This window comes from Dasypus novemcinctus, chromosome 16, assembly GCF_030445035.2.
Source record: "Dasypus novemcinctus isolate mDasNov1 chromosome 16, mDasNov1.1.hap2, whole genome shotgun sequence".
In the NCBI taxonomy this organism is placed as follows: Eukaryota; Metazoa; Chordata; class Mammalia; order Cingulata; family Dasypodidae; genus Dasypus; species Dasypus novemcinctus.
Genome location: NC_080688.1, coordinates 87,134,449 through 87,155,436, shown reverse-complemented (window position 1 = coordinate 87,155,436; position 20,988 = coordinate 87,134,449).

Here is a 20,988-nt window from a genome sequence, read left to right as displayed (position 1 = left end):
CTTGACAGGGCCCTGCAGGGGCAGGAGACGACCCACACCTGGGAAGGCAGGTGCTGAGCGGCAGCCAGCAGAGACACTTGGAATCGAGAGAACTGTGGATGAGGGAATGCAGTAATGGTTGGGGCTGAGGAGTTTGTCTCGAAAGAACCACAAAAGCACCCAAGCAGAGAAAAAAAAAGAAAATGGCATTGGGAATTTGCTGCATTGAGCTCACCAGATTAAACTGCATCGCGGGTGAGAACTTTCTACTCACTGTCACTTGTTTTGTTTTGTTTTGTTTTGTTCTCCTATCCTGGTATGTCCCAAAATAGTAGCTAGAAAACGGGGGAAGAGGTGGAAGGAGAAAACGGAGTTGACCACACACCCCTCCTCCAGAAGAAGGGAGACATTTTATATCGACGGCGGTTCCTAGGTTTGATATTACCATGGACTGGAATTTGTGATTTATTTTTTTAAATCTGAAAGTGATGAGAGAACTTTTTCCTACCTGAGAATGCCTGGAAAAGCAATGGGATCCCTCTGAAATTTCACTCAGGAGTGAAGCCATTTATGTCTATAGAAAGCTTTTGAAGGAACGGGATCAAAAAAGAATCATTTCTTTCTGAACAAATGCCTGAGGACCAACAGAAATCCCATAGGAACACACATTGTCAACTCTTTTCCTTTTTGGTAAAAATGAGAACGAGAGAAAAGTGAATACATGAATCATAATGATGAAAATAGAGCTTTTTAAAATTTGACTGGCAAATATATAATAAGTATCTATTTTGATGTTAGCATTGGGATACAACCATGTTTTCCTGGACATCATGGAACAAATAAATGTGCTAAGTGCTATAAAGTAGTGATGCATGGTGCTATCAAAGCACATAATTTAACTTGGTCATAGAAGGCTACTCTAAAAAAATAAATATTGGGAAGCTGATGTGGTTCAAGCAATTGAGCTCCTGCCTACTACAAGGGACGTCCCAGGTTCAGTTTCCAGTGCCTTCTGGAGAAGATGAGTAAGACAGCAAGCTGGTGTGACTGTGAGGCATGCAACAAGATGACATAACAAGGAGACATGAAGAGGAAACAGAATGAGATACACAATAAAGGAGGGAGCAGAGGTGGCTCAAGCAATTGAGCATCTCTCTCCAACATGGGGGGGACCAGGTTTGGTTCCCGGTGCCTCCTAAATAGAAGACAAACAGACACAGAGAGCAAGACGAGTGCAGACAATGGGGTGTTGGGGTGGAGGATAAATTAACAAAATAAATGTTTAAAAAATAAAATAAATAAATATTGATCCAGCTTCAGACTATAAAATGGACTGAGAGGAGCCAAGAGTAGAAGCAGAAAGGTCAATTAAAAGACTACTGTAGTAGTTCAGCTCAGATGACCCGTAATTGAACAAGGATGGTTATTAGGAGGAAAAAAATGGGGTTGGAAGACGTTTAGGAGGTTAAATTGGCAGGCTTTGCTTCTAGAATAGATATGAAACCAGGGAGAGGAAGGAGTTAAGGTTGCTTCTTGGGTTTCAGACATGTGTAACTGGGTGGATAGCATTTTCTTTCATTGAGAAAGGGCATACTGGTGTTTTGGGGCTAAATGTCATGGTCTTGGTTTGACTGAATTTAAAGTTCCTTTGGCATACGTAGGTGAAATGTTAAATAGGCAGATGATAAGAAGTGAATAAAGTGTAACAGGCATAGTCATTTATTCCCTAAATAAAAATGCAGCATGCTGTTTTGTTCGGGTAACGTCAATTAATGAGAAATGTGGTTGATTATGGGTTAAAAAAGCTTAGCCCTAAAAAAGGAAAAGAGAGATGAGGGGAAATAAACCCTATAATAACAGGTCATGGCTTCTGAGCCATTTGCCTATTAAGTAAGCGCTTTACCTTAATGCCTTACTCGGCACAGCATGAGGTATGAATACTTTACTATCCCCACCTGACAGCCAGGCCTGGCTCTCAGGGTCCTGGACAATCCCTTTCTGGTGATCATGCCCTTATTTCATTCTCTCCCACAGTAAGAGACCTGACTTGTGCAATCAGTGGGATCTCACAGATGTGCTAAAGCGTGACGTCCTCCAGATCATGAGAAACATGGCGGCTTCCAACATGCCGTCTTGAATTATTCACGCCGAAGGAAGCCGTCCACCATGTTGTAAGGAGACCCAAGCAGCCCACGAAGCCCAGGGGGGCAGGGCCTGGGGCCTCTTATCAACAACAAGTACCCCCTGAGTGAGCCACACCTGGACCGCTTAGTCCCAACCAAGCCTTGACCCGAGGGCATCCCAGCCCAGATCTTGACTGCAACCTCGTGGGACGCTCAAGTCAGAACCACCCAGCTAAGACATTGTCAGATAATCAATGTTTTTTGTCTTAAGCCACCAAGTTTTGGGATGATTTGCTATGCAGTGATGGATAGATAGTACATTTCATTTTACTGATGAGGAAAATAAGTCACAGAGTGGCTAAATATCTTGCCCAGTGACTCACAGCTAAAAATGGTAAACGTGATTTGGTTTAAATATAATCCTTCCTCAAGGGCTTTTATAAAGAAAGTGGCCATGCTGTTTAGCATGGGGACAGACTAGGATTTCCAAGTGGCCAATAGGTACATGAGTATGCCCATTATAGTATTTCATTTTATTATTATTTTTTACAGTCAAGCTTTTTTTTATATTTGAGCTTAATGAGATACTGATAACTGATCAGTTTTTAATAAAAATTTTTCTGTGCTCTTTTCATTAAATTTTTTTGGAATGTGTATTTCTCTCATTGAGATTTATATCCCTTCTCCATTAATATTAAATACATTGATTATTAAAGCTAATTTTTAATAGACTGGATGTTTAATTTACATAACCTAATGAAGTAAAACATTTTAAGAAAATAATATTTGTTATCTACTTGTGAGGGTTCAAAATATATAAACTGTTTAATTTCCTAACCCAATTTCCCCATAATAAGAAACTCTGCACCTTGATCATGTACTCATTCTGCTCTACCTTCTTGGTTTTCTCTTTAGTGTTGAATTTAGTGTTGATTTTGGCATACCCTGTCCACAATAACTACATATCTCTGTCTAGCTAGCCATCTATCTATCTATCTATCTATTTATCTATCTATCTATCTATCTATCTATCTATCTATCTATCTATCTATCTATCTATCTATTTCTTTAAGTTTTTAAAAAATTACTTGGTAAGATAGATACAACATGAAATTTCTCATTTTAACCACTATCATGAGTACAATTCAGCGATATTAATTGCATTCGTAATAGTGTGCTACCATAACCACCATCAATTACCCAAATTATTCATCACCTCAAACAGAAACTCTTTACCCATTAAGCAGTAATTCCCCATTCCTACTCTCTCCAGCCCCTGATAACTTATAATATACTCTGGTCTGTTTTTGCTTCTTCTTATAAGTGAAATCATACAATATCTGTCCTTTGGGGCCTGGCTTATTTCGCTCAATACGATGTCTTCAAGATTCATCCATGTTGTAGCACTTATCAGAACTTCATTCCCTTTATGTGTGAATAATACGCATGTAGACATCTTGATAGGGTCCCATCCAAGTCCTATTTTTTTTCCATAGTAACCATATTTTATAGGAATAAATTACTAAGAGATAATTCAATAATCATATGAAGGAAGGAAGGGTAGTAAACCAGTATTTAATGTACTCTCACCCCTAATCCTTTTGATCAAGAGGAGTTGGGAATAATTATAAGACAAAGTAAACTTTTGCCCTTATAGTAATAATTATTACAAAAAGTAAATAGCGAGTTGGTCCCCTATGCATCTCTTTCCTCTTTCCCTTTCTTAGTCCAGGTTTGTCATTATGAAAAAGGATGACTTCAAATAAGAAACAGAAGTACAAGAAGCTGTACACCAACTTAAAAACATTTAGCAAAAGACAATCATTTATTATGTAAGGAAGCAAATAAATGCCTATTGATAAATGCCTAATTATTTCATTTTGATATCACATTTTTATTGGCATAAAGTGTATAGTTGGTTCATTATAATAGCAAACTAACATCTATTGAAGATGTTTAAAGAGTAATTTTGACCAAGATCTTCTGGAACAGATTTCCAGCAGATTCTTCCTTAAAAATACTGCTGAGTTTGCATAAACTCTGGAAAAACTTGGCAGCCCTGCAATTTAAAAAGAGAAAGCAACAAAGAGAGACATGGGGAGCTATTAAGGAAACATCAGCATGATTCAGAACTCCCTCTGTCATCGACTGTTTTGAAGTGCAGTTTTGTTTGGAAACAGTTCCATGGGGGATTGATGGAGCAAACAATAGCAGTCCAAGTTTCTAGCCCTCCTTTTCCAGAGGACTCCCTGACAGGTTACCATTGTAAAGATAGTATATCTCAATTGAGTTGCTGGGAAGTATTGAGTGGCAGTGGGATAAACATCCCTGACAAATGCCTGGAGTGTCTTTATACTTCATTGCCGCTTAGTACAGAGCAATCGGGTTAACGGTTAAGCTGAGGCTGGCCGGCTCCACAGACAAGAAGTCAAGGAACCAGGCAAGGATAGGCTGGAATAGAAGATTTCTGCCTGGGGGCACACAGGCTGTCCTGGAGAGCTCCTGAGAGCAGAGCCAACATACCTCTCAAGATTTTACTTCTGCTCCATCGTAATGACAAATGAGCAACAGAGGTCCCAAATTTCAAAGCCAGGCTTGCACACGCTAAAAACTTTTAGCCTAAAAGTCTTAAGACAGATGTAATAAAGCACAGAATTCAGACATTTTCTGTGAGGTGAAATAAATTCCCTTTTTGTTTCCTAGAACTTAATTATTACTTAATTAGACATACCTGAAGGGATCAGCTAAAAGGGAGCCATGAGACCTGGCATGGCCACCTGCACATCAATATCTAAACCATGGTGAATCAGCCGCTGAAACCAGGAAAACAAGAACAGGTTTGCCGGGCTTGAGACACTGCAGGACTGAGGAACTTCATGCACCCTTCTCACAAGACCCTTTGGAAGAACTAACGTCATCACTTGATTTTTTTTTTTTTACTTATTTTTTCTTCTCCCATACCCCTTTTCTTTACCTATAAAAACCCTGTCTCAAATCCTCACTTCAAATTGGTTGGGAAAATTCCCACAGTTCCTTTCTTGTGCTCGCACAATGAGTCACCGTCCCACTGAGAGATGTGTTTCTCCTTTGTGGTGCCATATTGGGCAGCCCCTCCTATTGGAAATAGCTGTGCTGGCAGATCGGTTATATACTTTGATATTCCCTGTTATTTTGAAGAAGGAGGTGGGGATCCATCTACTGAAAATTGAGAAATACAACCAGAGGCTTAAATTACAGCTAATTTTCAGAAATACTGTGGTTCAGTATTTCAGTGTTAATGCTGCCCATTTCAAACACTCATTATCTCAAAAGACTTTGGTAGAAATTTTATTTTATTGTATATCTAAATTAGGGAGCTGGAGAATCTGAAATTCATTTTTCCCCTAATCTTTTTTTTTAAACAAATCAATTTTATTGGTATATATTAATAAAGCATACAATTCATCCAAAGTGTACAATCAATGGTATTTGGTATAATCACATAGCTGTGCTTTCATTACTTCAATCATTATTAGAGCATTATCTCAATAATAATAATAAACAAAAACAGACAAACAAATAAGTAAATTCTTCATTTCTCAATCTCTCTGTTTCTCTGCTGTACAAAGCTGCTATTTCTGGCTATTCTGCACATTTATTTATTTATTTACTTATTTATTAGGCAGTATTATTGAGATGTATTCATATAACATACAATCTATCCAAAGTGTATAATCAATGGCTTTTAGTAAAATGCACATTCATCACCACAAAGAATTTTAGAACCATTTCATTACTCCACAAAGAAAAACTCTACTTCCCTTAGCATGTCTTCCATAATCCTACATAACCACTAATCATACATCATCTTTATAAATTGATTTATATTTACGTTTTATATAAGTAGAATCATGCAATATGTTACACAATATATTTAATTCATAGTAATACAATTATACAGTATTTGTGCTTTTGTATCTGGCTTGCTTCATTCAACTTAATGTCCTCCCAGGTACATCCATGCTGTCATATGCTTTACAACTTCATTTAGTCTTACAGATACATAATATTCCATTGTGTGAATATATCACAGTTTGTTTATCCATTCATTGATAGATGGATACCTGGGTTGTTTCCATCTTTTGGCAATTGTGAATAATGGCACTATGAACATTGATGTGCAGATGTCTGTTCATGCCACTGCTCTCAGTTCTTCAGGGTATATACATGGCAAATCTATAATCAGCTTCTTTAGGAACTGCCAAACAGTCCTCCACAGTGGCTGTACCATTCTACATTCCCATCAATAGTGAATAAGTGTTCCTATCACGCCACATCCTTTCCAACATTTGTAGTTCTCTGTCTTTTTAATAGTGGTCATTCTGAGAGAAATGAAATGAAATCTCTTTGTAGTTTTGATTTGCATTTCTCTAATCATTATTGATGTTGAGCGTTTTTCATGGTTTGTTTTTTTTTGCCATTTGTATTTCTTCTTTTGACAAATGTCTATTCAAGTCTTTTACCGATTTTTTAATCAAGTTGTTTGTCTTTTTATTTTTCAGTTGTAACATCTCTTTATATATCATGGATATTAAATCCTTAAGATATGCGATTTCCAAATATTTTTTCCCATTGAGTTGGCTGCCTTTTCATCCTTTTGACAAAGTCCTGTGAGGTGTAAAAGTGTAATTTTGAGGAGGTCCCATTTATCTATTTTTTCTTTTATGCACGTGCTTTGGGTGTAAGGTCCAAGAAACCACCACCTAACAATGTCTTAAGATGTTTCCCTACATTTTCTTCTGGTAGTTTATGGTCCTGGCTTTTATATTTAGATTTTTGATCCATTTTGAGTTGATTCTTACAGAGGGAGTGAGATTGTGGTCCTCTTTCATTCTTTTGGTTATAGATATTCTGTTCTCCCAGCACCATTTGTTGAAGAGACTGTTTTGTCCCATTAACATGTACTTGGTAGACTTGTCAGAAACCTTTGGCTGTGGAGGTGAGGGTTTATTTCTGTGCTCTCAGTTCTATTCAACTGATCGATGTGTCTATCTTTATGCCAGTACCTTGCTGTTTTGACCACTACAGCTTTGTAATGTTCAAGTTCAGGCAGTGAAATTCCTCTCATACTGCTCTTCTTTTTTAGAATGCTTTTGGCTGTTTGGGTGCACTTTCCCTTCCAAATGAATTTGGTAATTGCCTTTTCTATTTCTGTTGACTAGGTTGTTGGAATTTTGATTGGTATTGCATTGAATCTATAAATCAGTTTGTGTAGGACTGACATCTTCACAATATTTAGTCGTCCAATCCATGAATACAGAATGTCTTCCATTTGTTTAGGTCGTCATTGATTTTTTTCTAGCTATGTTTTGTAGTTTTCTGCACATAAGTCCTGTACTTCTTTGGTTAAATTGATTCCTAGGTATTTCAGTCTTTTACTTGCTATTGTAAATGGAATTTTTTCCCTGATTTCCTCCTCAAATTGTTCAGTACTAGTTAGTGTACAAAAACATTACCATTACTGATTTTTGCATCTTAATTTTGTATCCTGCCACTTCACTGAACACATTTATTAACTCAAGCATCTTTGTCGTAGACATTTCAGTATTTTCTAAATATAGGATTATGTCACCCACAAATAGTGAGAATTTTACTGCCTCTTTTCCTATTTGGATGCCTTTAATATTTTTTTCTTGCCTATTTGTTCTAGCTAGAACTTCTAGCTAGAAAGAAAGCATTGAGGGCTATACATTTCCTTCTCAGGACTGCCTTCAGTGTATCTCGTAAGTTTTGATAAGTTGTTTTCTTGTGCTCATTTGTCTTAATATATTTACTGATTTCACTTGCAATTTATTCTTTGATTTGTGTTGTTTTATTTATTTAGAAGTGTGTTGTTTGGCCTCTACACATTTGCAAATCTACCTCTTTCCTATACATTATTGATTTCTGGTTTCATTCCATTATGATCTGAGAAGGTGCTTTGTGTAATTTCAAACTTTTTATATTTATTGAGAGCTGCATTTCACTGTAACGTGGTCTATCCTGGAGAAAGACCCATGGGCACTTGAAAAGAATGTGTACTCCACTGAGTTTGGATGCAAATCTGTATATGTCTGTTAGGTCTAATTCATTTATTCATCTTGTTCAAGTTCTCTGTTTTCTTGTTGATCTTCTGTCTAGGTGTTCTATATAATGATGTGAGTGGTGTGTTGAAGTCTCCAACAACTATTGTAGAGATGTCTATTTCTCCTTCAGTTTTACCAGAGTTTGTCTCATGTATTTTGGGGCACCCTGGTTAAGTATGTAGATATTTATGACTGTTATTTCTTCCTGGTGGATTATCCCTTTTATTAAAATATAATGGCTTTCTGTATCTCTTATAACTTTTTTGCATTTAAAGTCTGTTTTGTCCGATATTAGTATAGCTACCTGTGCTCTTTTTTTTTTTTTGGATACTATTTGTGTGGAGTATCTTTTTCCAACCTTTCCTTCAGTTGGTTTGTATCCCTGAGTCTAAGGTGAGTCTTTTGTAAGCAGTATATAGATGGCTTATGATTTTTTATCCATTCTGTCAGCCTGTATCTTGTGATTGGAGTGTTTAATCCACTCACATTCAATGATATTTATGTAAATGCATTATTTTCTTCCACCATTTTATCTTTGGTTTTCACATGTCATATCATATTTTCTTCTGTCTTTTACTCTTTTGGTTAGCATTTCTGATATTCTTTCTTCTATACTCTCCTCCAAGCCCTTCTCTCTTATCTTTTTCTTTCAGGCTCTAAAGCTTTTTGTAATATTTCATGGAAAGGTGGATTCTTCTTTATGATCTCTCTTAGTTTTTGTTCATTTGTGAATATTTTATATTCACCTTCATATTTGAAGGAGAATTTTGCCAGATAAAGAATTCTTGGCAGCAGTTTTTCTCTTTCACTCTCCTAATTGTATCCTACCACTGTCTTCTTGCCTGCATAGGTTCTGAGGAGAAATCCACACTAAGCCTTACTGGGCATCTCTTGTATGTGATGGCTTGCATCTCTCTTGCTGCTCTCAGAATTTTCTCTTTATCGTTGACATTTGACATTCTAAGTAGTGTGTCTTTTGGAGTAGGTTTTATTCTGATTGGGGTACTTTGTGCTTCTTGGACATGTACGTTCATTTATCTTGTGAGAAATTGTCAGTTATTATTTCTTCAAATGTTCTTCCTGCCCCTTTTCCCTTCTCTTTTCCTTCTGGAACTCCCATGACATGTATATTGTTGAGTTTCATGTTGTCATTCAACTCCCTGAGAGCCTGCTCAATTTTTTTTCCACTTCTCTCTCTTCAATTTCATCTGTTCTGTCTTTGGTATCACTTATTCTTTCTTCTATTATTTCCCGTCTGCTGCTGTATGCCTCTAATGTGTTTTTTTTTAAGATTTATTTTATTTATTTATCCCCTCGCCCCCCCATTGTTGCTCTCACTGTCTGCTCATTGTGTGCTCTCTGTGTCTGCTTGCCTTCTTTTAAGGAGGCACTAGGAAACAAAGCCAGGACTTTCCATGTGGAATGGAGGTGCCCAATCACTTGAGCCACATCCACTATCTGCTTATTGTGTTTCCTCATTGGTTCATCTTGTTGCAGCAGCTCACTGTGCCAGCCCATCACACCAGCTTACTTTCTTCCTCATCTTCTTTAGGAGGCACCAGAACTGAACCCGGGACCTTCCAGGTGGTAAGCAGGCACCCAACTGCTTAAGCCACCTCCATTTTCCTCTAATGTGCTTTTGACCTCACCTATTGTGTCTTTCCTTCCTGTGAGCACTGTTATTTTTCTAAACAGGTTTTCAAATTCTTCTTTTTGCTCACTCAATGTCTTCTTGATGTTGTTTATCTCTTTAGCCATGTTGTCTTTCAACTCATTATTTTGATTTTGGAAATTTGTGTGCATCTCATTAATTAGTTGTCTCAAATCCTGCATTGATTCTGGGGCTTCCATTTTCGTGTCTTCCATTTTCTTAGTATGGCTCATAATTTTTTGCTGATGTCTAGGGATCTGATTAGAATGGTGAGTTTGCTCTGATGCTCAATTTCTCTCTCTTTCATAGGATTCAGTGGTGGGAGACTGTGTGTTACTGCTGTTCTTTGATTCTCACATCAGGGTGGGTCTTTACAACTGTCCCTGTTAGTTGCTCAAAACTGGGCTCTGAACCCAGTAATTAGTTGCAGATCTGCTTCCTAGGACCTTGGGGAATGTAGTTATAAAGGCCAGGAAAAGCCTCTCTTACTTACTTCCTTTAATTTCCTCACATTCACTTCCTTGGCCTGCCAGCAGATGGTGTGCTTTGGCAACCCTCTCCATTCAATGCCTTGTTGGAGGGTGCTTGCTGCAACATGGACCACATCAAAGTGATATAGCTTCTTGCCTGGAGGCTATGATCCTTGTAATTCTAATTTTCTCAGAGACAATACTCCAAGCTTTGCTGGAAGCCTCCTTCCTTTTCCTGGGTAGGATATAATTTTATTCCCTGCTGGGTCCTCAACAATCAGTTACTAGAGAGAGAAATTAAGAGGGTCAGATCTCTTTAGTCCCATGGTGTGGCCCCATCCAGCCTGGAAGGGCTGGTGAGATGCAGCAGACCAAATTTGCTGCCAACCCAGAGGTATGAGTATTCAAAAGTGTCTTTAGTGTGGGGAAGGGTGCCAGCAGTAGTAGCCACTGCCTTTAACTCACAGTTTTGCCATTGCAATTATGTTCCTTTGTCTCTCTCTCTTCTGGGGGATGTCCATACTTCCCCTTGTGTCCTAAACCCTAGAAAAAAAACTTTCCCAGGCTGTTTCTGCCTGTCCTCTAGCTATTTTTTCAGAGAGAAGAGAGTTCTGTGTCTTTCTAGTCTGCCATCTTTCTGGAAGTTCCTGTGCCCTCCTCTTAATCTTATTTACACCTTTCAGTCTCCCTACATAAGAAACTTTAAAAATGAATTACCTAATACTTAGAAATTCCATTTTGAAATTCAGGGCTGTTACAAAAATCATGCAATCCCTGATGGTTCCCTTTGCATGACTAAATATTATCTACTTCCCGATTTATTAATTTGGAGTATTAGCTAATGACTTCGTTAAGCTGACTACAGCAGTTCTACTTGTAACTATAGTTGTTATTTTAGCTTATTTCTTTCCGTTGTACCTGTAGTTTTTCTGTTAACTGAGAGATTTACAACACAACTGTAACCAGATGCTTACCCTTCCATTACAGCCCATTTGTTTAACTTATTTCCATTCTTTAGTTGTTATTATAGTTATCTTAATTGAGCAATTTACAACACTGTTGTTGCCAAATGCTTGCCCTCATTAACAGCCCCCGTTTATAATCCTCATGTGCTTACCCCAGCTGGCTTTTGTCAGTTTTCAAGGCCCTCTCAAGTCCCTGCTTGCACACTCCCTATTATCTATAGCTGAAACATAACTGATCAATATATGCTAACTTAAACAATGTCACTGTCCCCACCTCCCTTTGTTTAAATCCCATAAAAACCCTAAGCACTTTAGACTCAGGAAGACAGATTTGAACGTTCTCCTGTCTCCTTGTTTGAACACCTTACAATAAAACTCTTTCTTTTCTCAAAGTCCTGATCTCTGAATATTGACTTCTTTGCACATTAGCCAACAAGCCCTTGCTTGGTAACAAAATCCTTTATGAAGAATAAGAATTTAGCTCAATCCAGTCAATTCTCCCTTTTGTTCCTCCTTTTAAGATTCTTTTCAGATCTTTGAACTGTCCCCATTACCTTTGGAAATGGTTTTACTATTCATTTTGGTGTTTCTACTCTCTCTGCACATTTTCCCAAGCATCTAGGGATACTTGGTTATCCATTCGTACTTAAGAATGATGTGATCAAAAGAATGGTGGCTTTCACTGTGTACAAGGGCATGACTTATCTGTAGACTTTGTGAAGAGCTGATTCTATTCTAGGGGCCTACCACATTTACAAGTCTGAAGCATTTTTAGTATTCTCCTAGGCAGGTCAACATTCTTCTTGGCTGAAGCTTTTTCCATGACTATTTTCTTATTTTAAAACAAAAAAATTTTTATTGAGGTGAAGTCACATAGCACAAAATTAATCATGTAAAATTAACCATTTTAAAGTGAACAATTCAATGTTATTTAGTAGTTGCAATGTTGTGCAACTACCACCTCTATCTAGTACCAAAAGATTACCATCACTTCAAAACAAAACCCTCTATACATTAAGCAGTTACTCTCTATTTTCCCTGACCCTAGTCCCCTAGCAACCACTAATCTACTTTCTCTCTCTGGATATTTCGTATAAATGCAATCATATAATATTTGCTGTCTGAAAAGACATCTTTTTAAATGTATTTTTATATCAATGTTAGAACACACTCAGTTAACACAAGATTATAACTACAATAAGAATAAATCTGCTTTAGTCAGTGGTTATATTTTCCCTTTATTACCATTTGTTCTTCAGTCATGAGGGATGTGTGATGATGTCCACTCTGACTGACTCAGGCTGAGAAGAGATGTAGTTATTATGGGGCAGGGGAATGAAATTACTTTGCTTGCAGTTGTAGACACTCCTTGGTTTGGCAATGGTGCTGTTTCCTCTCCATTGTTTTGTTAGTTGTCCAAAGAATGGGATAGTAGGAATTGGCCACATATCTGCTAGGTTTCAGGACTCAGTTGGCATAGGATGAATCTGAGGGCATTGTGTCTCTGAGAAGGATGTTTAACAAGTATATTGAAAATTATAGGGTCAAATAAAAGAAGTAGAAGGATCGGGATTAGGTGACCTATAAATGAGTATAACTATATTATATTGGGTAAATAGCTTTTCATATATTCCCAGGTAGAGTCCTCTGAAGGGTTGCTGATTTTGTATGGCTTGCCTGTGGTGTCTGGATGTCCCAAGGGCCCTCAGGAGTACTTTTGTTTGTATCTTTGTTTACTGTGGTATTCTTTGAAGTCTGGCTGAGACCTGCCTAAGCATTACCTCTGGGTTGACCTCCCAAATCACTTTGAAATCTCTTAGCCAGAAAAACTCTTTAATGTTTCCTCCTTTTGATCAAGGTCCTTTTTTCAAATGCATCATGGATTAACACTTGGTAATATTTCTGATCCTGGGCTTTTCAATTGGGGATATTTTGTTTGTTTGTTTGTTTGTTATTGTTGTTTTAATTTATTGAAGTATATCACTAATACATAAACATACATAAACAATAAGTGCATTGTAACAGTTGTGAACTTACAAAACAAACATATATAACATCATACAGGACTCTCATAACTCATCCTACCACCAATACCTTGAATTGTTGTTAAACATTTTTACCTAATAACTAAAGAGCATTGTCAAAATATTACTACTTGCCAAAGTATTTTCCCTCAACCCACTCTATTATTATTATCTTTATATCATTTATATATGAACGTACATTTGCTCTAGCTCACAAAGGACACTCTTGCATCTGTACCATCAACCACAATTCTCATCCACCTTCGGGTTTACTGTGCTATTCAGTTCCTAGATTATTCTCTAGCATTCTATCAATTGGCATTTACATACCTAGACTACCATTTTCAGCCACATCTCCATTTATAAACTAGCTGTTACTCACTATTTGTTATCATCCATTCTACACATTTCCACACTTTTACAGCAAACCTAATTAAAACTTCTACATACATTAAACATCAGTATGCCAGTACCATGCTATTTTTACCACTATAGTTAGGTAATATGACTTAAAGTCTGGAGATGAGGATTCACTTTTCCTTTATAAGATGTTTCTGGCTATTCAGGATGTATTAGTCAGTCAAAGGGATGCTGGTGCAAAATATCAGAAATCTGCTGGGTGTTATAAAGGGTATTTATTTGGGGTAGGAGCTTACAGATATCAGGCCATAAATCATAAGTTACTTCCTTCACCAAAGTCTATTGTCACATGTTGGAGCAAGATGACTGCCAACATCTGCAAGGGTTCAGGTTTCCTGAGACTTGCTTTTCTCTGGGTTCAAGGTCCCTTTCTTCCTGGGACTGACTTCTCTTTCCTCTGTGTGCTGAATTCCCAGGACTCCAGCTTAAGTCTTCAGCATCAAACTCCAACATCAAAACTACAACATCAGAAACCCTCAGCTCTGTTCTTTGCCATGCCCTAATCTTAACTGAATCATGCCCAGGTACAGATCAGATTACAAGCATAATCCAATATTTCTTTTTGGAATTCATCAATAATATTTAACTGCTATACAGGACCCCTTACCCTTCCAAATAAACTTGATAATCGTGTTCTCAATTTTTTAGAAAAAAATGCTGGTGGAAATATTATTGGGATTGCATTGACTCTATATCAATTTGAGTAGAGTTAACATCTTAATGATATTTAGTCTTCCAATCCATGAGCATGGACTGTTCTTTCAGTTATTTAAGTCTTTTTTTCGAATTTCTTTTAACATTGAGTTGCAGTTTTCTGAATACAAGTGCTTTACATCATTGGTTAAGGTTATTCCTGACTATTTGAGTTTTATCTGTCATATTTTATTTTCACCACTCTTCTGACACTTTTAGTTACTTTTATTGATACATTCTTCATTTCTAGACTCTCTTCCAGGCCTCTCTCTCCTGTCTTTTCTTTTCAGGCTTTAGCACATCCTTTAGCATTTCCTGAAAATCTGGTCTCTTGTTTAGAGGTTCTCTCAGTTTCTGTTTATCTGTGAATATTCTAATCTCATCCTCATTTTTAAAAGACAATCCTGTCAGATATAAGGTTCTTGGCTGGAAGTTTTTCTCTTGTTGTATCTTAAATATTTCATACCACTGTCTTCTTGCCTCCATGGTTTTTGGTGAGAAATCAGCACTTAAGCTTATTGGGTATCCTTTATATGTTACGCATTGCTTTTCTCTTGCTGTTCTCAGAATTCTCTCTAAGTCTTTGGCATTTTGCTTTCTGTTTAGTGTCTGTTTCAGAGTTGGTCTATCTGGATTTTTTTGAATGCGAATACATTGTGATTCTTAGACATGGATACCTATGTTCTTCAGTATGGCTGGGAAATTTTCTACCATTATTTCTTCAAATATTCCTTCTGCCCCTTTTCCCTTCTCTTCTTCTGGGACAGCCATGACACATATGTTTGCATGTCTTTTGCTGTTATTTAGTTCCCTGAGACCTTGTTCAATTTTTTCCATTCTTTTCTTCATTTTTTCTTTGTATGTTCACTTTCAGAGGCCATTTCTTCAAGTTCACCAATCTTTTCTTCTGCCTCTTCTGATCTGCTATTATATGATTCCAATGTTTTTAAAATTTCTTTTATTGTGCCTTTCATTCTTACAAGACCTATTATTTTTCTATGTATGCTTTCCAATTCTTCTTTGTGCTCATCCAATGTCTTCTTAATATCCTTAATCTCTTTAGCCACCTCACTGGATTTATTAAGGAGATTTGTTTGAATATGATTAGTTGCCTCAACTACTTTATGTCATCTGGGGCTTATCTTGTTTCTTTAACTAGGCCATATCTTCCTGTTTCTTGGTATGAATTGTAATTTTTTGTTGGTGTCTTGATATCTATCTTACTAGAGTATTTATACTCTAGTGCAGTTTTTCTCATTAGTTTCAGGCTTTCTGCCCTTTTTCTCCCTTGCTGGTTGTGCAGTAGGAGCCAAGGATGTAGTTGGTGCCATAAGCTGTGGAAGCTCAAGCTGCCCTCATTGCCCCAGGGACTGATGAAGCTTCTCCCAACTTTCTCCTTTGCCAAAGGTAGGGACAGAATCACAGCTGTGTGGAATAATCCAAGTCATACAGGCCTAGACTGTCATTGCCCAGAGAGACGGAAGAAGCTTCACGCCCCTTTCTCCCCTGACTAGAGCAGGGATGGAGCTGCAGGTGTGGGCATCAATCTATGCAGTGCTCTTCCTAGATGACCTCGGTTGCCCAGTAGACTTCCTTATTTAGTCTGTGCCAGTCAAGGTTACCTGCACCACCAGCTTTCTCCTGTCAAAGGTGGGGCTGAAGCCTTCTCTTGGGCTGCAGGCCGATCTGGGTGAAAGAAACTGGTCTCTACCATCACTGTGATTTTTGGTCAGCCAAGCTTCCCCTCATGCTGGGGGTGAGATCAAAATGGCAGCTACTGGTCTCTTTCCAACCGGGACAGATTCACACCCTAGCTGTTCCTACGGTTATAACTTAGGCAGCTGAGGCTACTAATCAGTAGCCAAAATCGATGACCAACTGTCTCCTCCTCCCCTGTTTTTGGGAAATGAAATTTCCAATTCCAGCCACAGAACAGCTCCTGGTTTGGCTTGCACTGCCAAAGTAGGCTAATTACTGGCTTTTGTGGCATGGCCAATAATTTCCCAGAGAGGCTGGCACAGGCACCCCAGCTTCCTCCCTGCTGGAGGTGGGGTTGGGGCTTAAGCTAGAGCTGCAATCTGATCTGGATGGAAAGAATCTGGTCCCTACCAGCACTGTCAGTTTCTGTCCACCTCGTTTCCCTTCATTCCAGGCTCAGAGTTCAGATGGCAGCTACTAGCCTCTTTCTGACTTGGACAATTTCAAACTTTAGCTGTTCTTAGGATTATACCCTAGCCTGCAGAATTTACTCAGTAGTAGCTGAGGTTGGTGCTCAACCATCTCTTCCTCTCCCATTTTTGGGAAGTGGAGCTTTCAATTCTAGGCACAAAACAGCTCCCGAAGTGGCTTGTGCCTGCAGGGGAGGATGGGCACCAGCCCCAGGAGCGTGGAGCGCTCTACTTATGAGTCTTCTCTACAGATGGGCAGTCTCTTCCTTCCACTTCTTCAAGGATGTTGCAGGATGCTCTTCTGGTCTTCTGGAGCCCCCAAACAGGTGCTTCAGCTAGCTCCAGAGAGCTCTGGGTGTTTGCTAACTACCCTATAGCAGGAGCTGACTCTAGGAGCTCCTTACTCTGCTGCCCTCTTGCTGGTTGTCTCTCAGGATGTTTTTGATGATTGTTTCAATCTATTAACTTCTGATAGGTCTACTGAGGTCTTATATTTCTTCTGGAGTAAGTGGAAGTTGTTCTTGCATTTCTGGGAATTTATCCATTTCATCTAAGTTGTCTAATTTATTGGCATACAGTTGTTCATAGTATTCTCTTATGATCCTTTTTATTACTGAGGGTCTGTGGTGATGTCCCCTATCTTTTCTGATTTTATTTATTTGTGTCTTTTCTCTCTTCTTCTTTGTTAATCTAGCTAAGGATTTGCCAATTTTATTAATATTTTTTATCTCTTCCCTGTTCTCCTTGAATTGGTTTCGGAGATTTGTTTGTATATCTTTTATTTTTTTCCAAATTCTACATCTCCTCTGACTTATTAGTTTGTTCTATTGGGCTACATCTTCTAGTTTCTCAGTATGGTGTGTGAGTTTTTGCAGTTGTTGAGGCATTTGCTTATCTTGGTGAGTTTACTCTGATTGTCTGATTGTGATAGGGCTCTTCTTTTGCACTTGGTTCGGCTTGTTCTAGTTCTTTAGAATTTCCCATATTTAACTGATCAAAACTGGCCAGGTACGCACGAAGGAGGCTCAGACAAGTTCCAAAGGGCCAATTTCTCTGGGGTGACCTCTTTCAGTCTCCCCATCTTACTCCTTCCTTGATACTGTACTAGAGACCCCTGGCCTCTGGAATCCAAGCACCACCATCTGGCTGCCCCATGCACCCACCTGTGACTTCATAGGAGGTCCACGCTGCTTCCTCCTGTACCCAGCAAGGCTGCCCTGGGGAGCCTCCCATGCCTCTCTTCTGCTTCTCCCCCTTTCTCCCCCCGCCCCAAACCCATACCCAGCAGGCCTCTCCTGTCACTCTCACACTGTTTCCCCCACACAAGCAAGGCTGCCTGTCTTTCAGCCACTTCTGGACAGAAAATGTAACCTGTTGCTCTCTACTCCCCTTGGTTCTCTCTGCCATGGCTAGTTTTTTGCTGTGGCTTCCTGCAGTCAGCTTCATCATTCACTAGTTGTCCATTTCTCTCTCTGTCTTCCAAAACTTCTCTGATAGTCCTCACCAGCTGAAGGGCCCCTCCAACTCTCTGTGTTGTTGTTAGTTTAAAGCTGTAATTTTAAATGTGTGAACGAGCTTCTGGTTCAAAATAATGCACTGAAATATGTATTTAATTTTTATTTCTTTTGAAACCACATAATTTTGAACCAGAAGCTCGTTCACACATTTAAATTTACAATCACTGTTCCAATTACCTATTGCTTGATGTACAGCAAACCATTCCATAACGTAGTGTCTTAAAGAGCTCAAATATATTACTTCTCACAATTCTGTGGGTTGACCAGGTGGCTCCTCCACTTATTCCTATAACTGGCAATTAATGCTCACTGCTGAGTAGGAAGGCCTTTCACATGGGCTTTTTCATGTCGATATTTGTATTCCCTCACACCACAGAGGCCAAGTTTCAGGAAAGATTGTTCCAAGAGAGAAAACCCATTTAACATAGATTTACTGTCATCTCCTGCGTCACACTTGCTAATGTCCCACTGTTAAGGCTAATCTCATGGCCACGCCTAGAGTCACTGAAGGGGGCATGCATACTGGGAGACGGGTTTTTGGGGACCACCAAAGTAGCCATCTATCCGTCACATATGCGTAAATTTGGCAAAAGGTATATAGAAAGGGAAGCTGTGATTTCCGGAAACAAAGGTGATTCAGAACAAAAGCAAGAGACAGATACATAAACAAACTTTCTAGAAGAGACTTTTTAATTCAACTCTAGCTCCAAATTAGAAGATTTCAATATGCTTTTTTGTTAACACTTTTTTTGGTTTCTTTCCAATGTGCTGATAAATTTGAAAATAATATTCTTGTTTATTTTACACCACTAAACTTATCTCTAAACCTGTAGAATATTCCCTGTTTGTACTTTTTCTACCCAAATCTTTTGCTTGGGATGCTAAAAATATTGCTTTATTTTATGTGCAATAAATTACCTTTTCCCTTAGGAATAATTCCTTTTAGTAATTTAGTATTTCCCAGAAATTTGTCACCTTTAATGATATTTACAAAATTCTTTTGACTGGTAATTTCTACAGTAGTTTCAAGAAATGTCACGTCTTTTTTTTTTTTTTTTCAATATATATGTCTGTTTATGAAAGGGGTCCAAATTCAGGTTTTAGATTGACCACTTGGACTGCTTATTCTGTTTCCCCACTCAGATTCATTCTCCATCTTCCTCTGCTCTGTTCTGAGCTCCAGGAGGCTGGCCTTTCTTGTCTTCAGGGGTCCATAGGGTTCAGTAGTGGTGGGTGGGAATGGCTTTCCACTGTCGCTTGATCCTGGGTGCTTCATTATCCCTTGCTATTTTCTTTAACTCTGCTCACAGCTCGGCATATAATGCCTTTCTTTAGCTTTCTTTGGTGAAACCCTTTGGGCCTGCCATCTGTTTCTACCAGCACCCTGACATAGCACCTTTTCTTTACACAGCATGCAAATGGATGAAATTCAAGTTTGTAGCTTGGAGGAGTTTTACTGGAGCACACTTTTAGAACCATGCTGTCATCTCATTTTCTTGATAATCTCTGAGCACACACTGGTGGCCTGGTAATGTGCTAACTTAGCTGGGCTGGGACAACATTTGCCAAAATTCTCTTTCCTATATGTTTCTAGTTCGGGCGGATCACAAAAGACATTTGAAAAATGGAAGTTAATTAGCAGTTCTATTGCTTTTGTGCTCAGAGGATGAGTGGAGAAACAAGTAAAGAAGCTCACGCTCCTTGTGCCTCATCTGCTGCGTCCCGGGGTGGGCGCAGCACCTAGGTCTGCAGCTGTTCCATTTTCTCCAGATCTTCCAAGGGCTTCTCTGATCCCGGGCCAGTGTGTTTAGCTCTAAGACAAGTGCCAGCTTCCCCTGGAGGACAGCCGCATCATCCGCTCTGGAGTGGTGAGAGACGCACGCGGATTCAAGCTTGTCTTTGTGGGCCCCCCGTTCACGCTCCTGGGGTCCAGTTTGCCCCACTGCCCTCCACGTTTATCCACTTCCATTCCTGACTGCATCCCTGCAGAACAACAGCCAAACTGCAGATGGAAGGACAAGAGCCGTACAGAGACTACTTAATGAAATCCCATGACTGTGGAAGGTCAGCCCTTACGATAAATCATACTCGTATGATAAAGAAATGTGTGTGTCTGTGTGTCTCCCAGTTTTCAGTTTCCCTGATCAAGCCCCAACCTGTCAATATACCACCAGTCTCTTATGTTTCCATTTGTACATTAAATATTCAAATACCTTCTTTTTTTTTTTTTAACCTTCCTTCTTTATTATTGCCATTTCAACTATAATGTCAGGGTCTCATTACCTTCTAAAATTTCTTAGAAATAACACTCTGAAACAGTACTCTCTTTGAGAAAACAACTAACTAATTAATGTCAATCTGGATGCCTGCTTTGAAGTCATTAGCATTCCCACAGAGACTAAGATTCAGAAATTAAACTAAAATTCAAATTACCTATTATTTTTAATTCTTAATCCATTGTGGAGTATTTATTAGGCTTTTGTGAAAATGTTAAGAAATCATTAACTTATAGAATTTAAATGACCTATGCATGTCATTTATCTATATTAATCCCATTTTCAGTCTCACTTTTCTTTTTCTTAACCAGGATCTCTTTAATTAGACAGATGTCTAAAATGATCAGGAAATGGGTGATAGCTATTCTTCCATTAAACCACTCCTACTAAACAACCTCCTTCCGTTCCAGTGTTTTATTAGTTGAATGTAAGAAACTTTTTCCTTTGGTCTCTCTTACTGAGGCCATTTCTGATGGTGACATTTGTTGCAAACACAGAAAAATTTTGATTTTTATACTTTTTTATTGTATTTGAAACCCATTATTTTATTAATCTTTGTCTTCTGTGTGTATGTGTATGCATGTGTGTGTGAAATGAA